The sequence below is a fragment of the Bacillus rossius genome, chromosome 13 (genome assembly GCF_032445375.1).
Source record: "Bacillus rossius redtenbacheri isolate Brsri chromosome 13, Brsri_v3, whole genome shotgun sequence".
NCBI lineage: Eukaryota > Metazoa > Arthropoda > Insecta > Phasmatodea > Bacillidae > Bacillus > Bacillus rossius.
The window spans coordinates 23,295,560-23,303,006 of NC_086340.1; positions in this window are offsets into that span (position 1 = coordinate 23,295,560).

The following is a 7,447-nucleotide window of genomic DNA, read 5'->3' on the forward strand; positions in this document are numbered from 1 at the left end:
TTCTAGCATCCTGTTTATTATAGTTGTTCCTTTATTAAGTAACATTTTATTTTGTTCAGAAGCATGAATGAGGGCATACCGAGGATTTTATTTGACAACACTAGAAATAATTATCAATGAAATACATATCAAGTGTATTTGATGTGATCGTGAACCCCAGAGTATAAATATTTTTTAGTTAATTGGAACTTGCAAAATCAACAGTCTGGGTACGTCTAAATTAAGTTTATCTCTTGTATATTCCATGTAGCTGCTTCATGTGCAGTGTGATATTCAGATGAGAAAAGCTAGAAAATTTTTATCGCAGTGGTAGGTTTACACAATTAATGAAAGGAATTAGTTTTAAACCAGGTTAAAAGAAGTTTATTCCAGACAACAATAATTCTGTTTCATTTTCCTTAGAAATTACATTTCAAGTTTAGTTTTAAGCTTGGCCGATGTAATAAATTATCTATATCAAAATTAGTGAAAACATGATCTAAACCTAAAAATATTATTTAAAAATAACACATGTGACTTCCTAGTAAAATTTCCAAGAAGTGTACAAAATATGCTGACAAACATCAAACTCAGAAAAATATTACCACCAATTACAGCTAAGTCTAAGGATGTTTCGCTACGAAGTATTGCATGTCATGTTTTGTGCAGCTTTCGTCATCACCTCATCGGATATATGCGACACATCAACTGCCATTTTGTAAAAAGGCATTTACTAATAATTAAAACTTTTTGTTTGACTAATTTCACCATGGCTGAATAAAAAATACAACTTAACTTCTACAGTCCCATTAATGAAATGTTTTGTTTCATAAAAAACCAATGGTTTATCAAAAACAAAAAATGTGTCATGGCAGATCAGGTCAAATTTTAATGGTGAGCAATTTGTGTTTATTTCCCCAACAAATAAATTCATCTTTGAACAGGTAGAGATCTTTACTCCATTTTAAATCAGTCTCGGGAAAATAAGGCCAAGCATAATGTAAATATTAATTTTTTTTAACAGCATATGTGTTGTTTGACTGCAGCAAGTCCCTAAATTCTGGCTGGTTAAAAACATTAATTCCCGTAAGATGTTTTTATAATAGTGCATAATTTTAATTAGATTATCTGCATTGCCACCAAAAAAAGGGCATTATCTTTGGCATATTATCAAACTTTGTTCTTAAGTTTATATGGCATTCTCCTGCTAGATAAACAACAGTACACATGTGACTAAGTGAATTGCAAAATAAATCTACATATGTTAATTCCTTTTTTTTTTTACCACAGTGGGCTATATGATGTTCCTTTCTGTAGAAATTGCCAGTTGACCATGAAAATAACTTGCATCTTTACAAATTATTGTGATGATTATGAAAATAAAATGCAATTATTATGTGTCCCAAGAATGCAACACAATCATTATAATCCCCTAAAAAATTGTGTTTTTAATTTCAGGTTTTCATTTATGTAGGTATTAAACGCAAAACCAACATCTTTGTGGTTTACGGCAATATTTAATGGATATTCTTTCACAAACATATTTTCAATGAATACAGCCATCATCATCATCATCATCATCATCATTATTGAGAAGCCACCTATTTTATTTTAATGTTTTACAGTAAGATTTAAAAATTACTACACTAAATATTTCACTTACAGTTACCAAAGTATGTATGCTTATATCCACAACTTGCACCAGTGTTTGGGAAGTTTCTCGGACAGTGTGTCTCATGAATTGTTGAGACAACTGTGTGTCTTTTCTTCAGGCTGATGCAGCTTTTAGCCATGGCAAAGTTTAAGAAGCGAGCAGGAAGAATGAAGATTCTGACGCTGTGCCCATTACCGTTTTCCCCGCAGACAGAAAAACTCACGGAAAAGAAAAGGTGTCTCAAAAATCTGTAAAAAAAAAACCCAGAGAAATTGACAATATCCAATTACAGTAATACAAAACGGTAAGCAAGCAGTAATTTTTCATTCGAAACAATTTATTTATATTTCTGCATTTGAAATCATAAATTTATGTGCAATGAATATTTCCTATTTGATTTTTGCTAACATTAATTAAATGTAAGGTATACAAACACAAATGTATTAACTTGAAGCAGTGAAATATCTACTGTAGTCTTTCGCATTACATATTGTAATTAGCACTGTTGTTTCAAAGTTTGATCAAAAAAAGGGTTCTCCCCCCCCCCCCCCTCAAATTATCTTCATATTAAGCCAAATATGCCCTAAACTGTAAGTTAACATAGTTTCTCAAAAGCTTTGCCATTTTTTAACATTTTCATTATCATGTGAATAGTTTTCGATTTATGAATAAAATAATCCTTTTGTTTCAGGTACATACCATACTGTCTTGATCCAGAAAACTCTAGATGAACTAGTTGCTTCACAAAATCAGTTCCAAAATGGGCAAGTAATCCTAGCTTCTCAATAACCTTGTCATTATGTAGAATATCATTCATTTCATTATAGACTGTTGTTTTTAATATAATTATATTGTCCTCAGATAATGGTTTTTCAGTTATGACTAAAAATTTGTTTTTGTTTAATGACCAGCAAGTCAAATTGAAAAAAGAAATTTGTGAGACAACCACAACAAAAAAGAAAAATACTATCAGGCAAAACATGATTTCAGGTATTATGATGATCAGCTAGCTTGGTGTAGAACTCAAGTGGCTAAACTTAATCCAGAGAATATTTTAGCTGCTAGCTTAAATATTTATTTTACTTATTTAAAATTTTCAAAACTATAAATATTATGTAATTAGTGTATTTATATTCCATTTTATAATTATCTGCCTTCCTTCTGAGAAAACATTCCTGACTTTCACAGACATTGTATTTTCTAGTTTTCTGGCAAAAAGGCAGATACTTTTTATGCCAGTTTGAAGAGCTCATTTGTCTTATATGTAGGGACAAGAATAGATGGTGGGTTGCGATAAAACCAAAATAGCACCGAAAAGCATTTCAAAACACTGCGTAACACTGAAATGCAGTTAATACGCCATTAGCTGGGGATCTTTAAGGTTTCACAAAGTTATTAGGAATGAACAGAAACAAGGTGTGATTCTGTCTGAATATAATCACGTCAAATTTATTAAAGGAAAATTTATAACAGATATTAAAGAAAAATATTAACATACAATATCATTACGTGCTTAAACAGCTCTCAGGTATATTGAGAAAGAAGAAATAAAAATATGGGTCGACCCGAAATTATATTATAAAACGGTTTCATTTAAAAAAAATACATAAATCAATAAAAAAATACAAATATGTTTAAACCATCCCAGTATTCTGAAAGTCCAGAAATGTTTATATGATGAACTTCGTCTGACGGCGTAGTTTAAGATAGTTCAGAAAAGGTTAAAAAATACAGAAGCACCAGAGGTCGGGGCTTCGTTTCCCGGAGATCCATCGGGAAAATGATGCCGGGGCGCCTGTGTGTTGTAGAGGAAGGGTGATGAAAATGCCAATTCGGCATCCGACTCTCAGACCCTGTCTGCGAACAGTCCGAATCAAAACTGATCAGAACTAGAACACAGACTGTATACTGGGCAGAAAATGCCCGCAAACGTTAAGGGGAGGGTAGGGAAAGTCGCGGATAGTCACTCACCAGACAGTGAAGTCGGCTTCTGTATTCCGATGCGTCGCCAGCCAGGAACTGGATCCCGCGAATACGCGGACGTTTCCACCATTTCAAGAGAAATAATTTAAAAGAAAACTAACTATTACACTTTGTACTATGCAGACGGACTAAACTACTTAAAGCAGATTACAGGGGTAGCATCCCTTATTTAATGGACTACATCGTCGGTTGCGGCCGGATGGAAGTCTTGCAGTGTCTCGTCGACTCGCCGATAATTGCAAACGGTCCGTCTACAGTCGCGACGCGAAGTGTCTCGTGAAGAACCGCGTCTCATAATTAAAAGTAAATGTTTAATCAGAAGTGGGGGGGATGAGACTGGGGCGTCCGGACCGAAAGGTTCCGAAGTTCCCCGAGTGGGCCTCATAAAAAAACTCTGACTTAGATGTCTCGAAGTTGGTAGCACTGGCCGACTTTAGCACTACCTGTTGAGGGGTGTCTGAAATAAAAAGAATCGACTCGCCCAAGACGTCTGCTTAGACCAGGGGTTAATGGCGCAGTCAGGTGCTGCACTCTGTCGGCCAAGATAAGAAGTTACTGCTTCTGCCGCTAGATGTCGTGGGGGTCCAACTTTGCACACACATTTTTTATGCCAGTCGTCCTTGAAAGTCGGTCGCTGCCTGGCGAGGTGTACGACCGGTCAATGATCTGGAGCTGAATTCTGAGAACCGGAGTGAGCTGGGAGGGGTGGGGTTGCAACGAGGCTGGGAATGAGCGTCCTAATCGTGACTTTCGGGGAGTGAACCTAAGACAGATGCGTGACGGTAAAGGCTATGGTCAGCTCGACTCTGAGAAATGGTAACAACTCGTCCAGAGCTGTTTTATGCAGTTTTAGTCATGAAGTGAAGTAATATTACAGGCCTGGGACGTGCCAGCAAGCGAGGGAAATGTTAAACGGGCTGCCAACAAAGTCTTAGATTTGCAAAAGCTCAGATTAGTCTCTGGGAAAAGGTGCCTCGGTCTACTGGCACAAAGTTTAACTAAGGAGAGTACACCAGCCTAACAAAGAGTAAATCACCCAAAGTAACCAAATTATAGAGCAAATAAAATTTCCAAAAATAATTTAAATTATATAAACAATAAAAAAATTGGTTGTCTGTAAAGTCAGTTTACGGACGATAGTTTAACGTGACGTCATAACAAAACATTGATGAAATGATTGATCCAGAAGAAAAGGAAATATCATAATTGGCCTGAGACTGAGCCATAATAGGTTTTTGCAACCAAACCATTTAGGCATTAAAAATATTATATTCTTTGAGGAAGAAATTTTTTTTTAAATTTTTTATCTTTTGTATGATAAAATCTACCTCTGCATACTTTTATGAATAAAATTGAATCAATTTTATTGAATTATCACTATTTTGTATGGATACAAAGAAGGAGTGAAATGAAATGTACAATTTAATTAATAAATTTACTTTTATTTGCATTCATTAATTCAAATATATTTATTACTTTTGAAATGTTGCGTGCGCTGTATTTATTTTTACAAGTACAAAAAAAAATTTGCAGCTGCCGGGATTCGAACCGAAAACCTTTGGATTGCAAGTTCAAATTCAAAAGATTTTTATTGCGATGTTTGTGTACCTACATTTTTTGTTTACAATAGTTCCACACTGCCACGCGACCATATTGAGAATAATTGTTTCAGATGGTATAAATTAATATAATATTCCACGCACGATATTTGTTTGAATTTCTTTTAACTAGCATATTCTCTGTTGGACTCGAAATATTTACACGCTTGTGGGCTCATAACTATAATACGGTGTGTGATTTAGTTGATCAAATAATAACTCATGACAAATAATTACCAAAGTCAAACTAAAGCGTGAAAAGTATCATACCAGCAATAAATATTTAGTTTCACAACTAAAACAATACTCATACAACACTGTTTAAATATACTGATTTACACTAGGGATTAAAATAATACGTACTTGTAAGAACGCCATTTCCTTGCGAATACACTCCCGTGGCGCGGTGCACAACAATAACCTCGAACCCGGGCCGAGTTCTCTGTACCGTCCGCAACATACCAGAGAGATGCCACCCATGCGTAAACAGGACATCTGTAGTGGGACACTTTTTTGTGCATGCAGCCAGCGTTCATCGATTTATTAGACGTCGTCACGTCAAAAACGTGTCGAAATAGCAAATTTCCGGCACAACCATATAGGCCATATAGTAGCACCAAAATGCATGTTATGTCACGGAATTAAGTAGAATTTAACTAAAACTTCATTCGAATTAAAAATAAAAAGAAGTAATGTTTGAAATTCAAAGAATGCCATTATATCCTGACAAAAATTTGTACCAAAACTCATGGATCAAAAAAATTAATTTAATTTGTTTTATTGTCCATCTCTTATGGGATCACTTAAACCATAAATGCTCGCTAATTTATTTTAATTGTTCCAAATATATCTGTTTTAGACCAATTAATTACCAATTATTTTATTTAAAAAATTATGCACATAAATTTTACCATTATTTTATTTGAGTATTAGAAAACTGCTTTTATAAAAATAAAAACAATAACACCGTAATTATCTATTTTCAAAACGTAATTGGACTAAAAATAAAACTGTAAAATCTTGCCTCTACTTACATGACAGATTGTCAAATGTGATGGAACTTACCTCTTTATTGCATGCACTCCTAGCAGTCGGCTGCAACTTGTAGGGCGGAGTAGAAGCGAGAGGTTTTTTTAATCCAAATTTTGACACCCTAAATTATAGGTGCGACGATTATGCGATAAAAGAAGGTATTAAAAAGAAAATAATTCAATGAATTTAACCAAAAATGCTGAACTGTCATAAGTGGAGGTCGCATCATAATCACAACCTTGTATCTTGCCGTTGGAAGAGGGTGAATCCACAATAGGAACAGCTTAGTTGAACAACTACACACACCGCATCGTAACTGCATCACTAAGTCACTACTCAGCTGTTAATTACTGGCTCCTGAACCTCTGCTTCGTTGAAAAACTACACTGTCTAAATTGCGGCACTTATGCCACTGTCTGCTTGTATTCGTTTCCCAGTCATCATTGAATGGTTGAACAGATCCTGTATGTATGAAACTGAGGCACGTGCAAATAATAACTATGTAGTTTAAAAATTTCAGTTTCATCGCATACTCAATTTTATTGCAACTAAAAAATTCTTTACAAAAGAGTCTGTTTATGTTTTATGTGTATTTCGAAGAAACACTGTGTGTTGCAGTAGTGACCATGGTATTTTTGGCTGATGTCCCAAAATATCACAACTTTTTTGTAATTTAAAGCCTACTGTGTAAATCCGTGTTGTCGTCATCGTCGTATTTTCCAGATTGTGTTTAGTTTCATCACTGCATCTTGTCTTGTCCAACATTGTTGTTTTTTTTTTTTTCTTTCTGTATTTACTGTTCTTGTTGCAACTGTCTCATTTTCATCAGCCACTGTTTTCGTCGGTGTTGTAATTTTTTTTCAGACTTAATTCCTTCCACTGATAATGATGTGCTCTCTAGGCATGTGACAATTGACATCGGCAGATATTGGCTTGTTCTCTGTGTTTTCGTAGTACGTTCTTGGGGTACTTCTATGACAACCAGTGTAAACTAGCTATGGCATTCAAATTTGTCCATTAAAAAAAAACACACACACACAAAACCACACAATTTCTTTATAGACATAATAATTGCTGTCATGATGCACAAATTAATTCCAATGATTCATAAAATACAAAGATGGAAAATCTTGGTTGATTTTGTTATTGGGAAAAATTAGACCCAAGGAGTAGAAATAGGAAGGGGGTTTTTAATAATAAA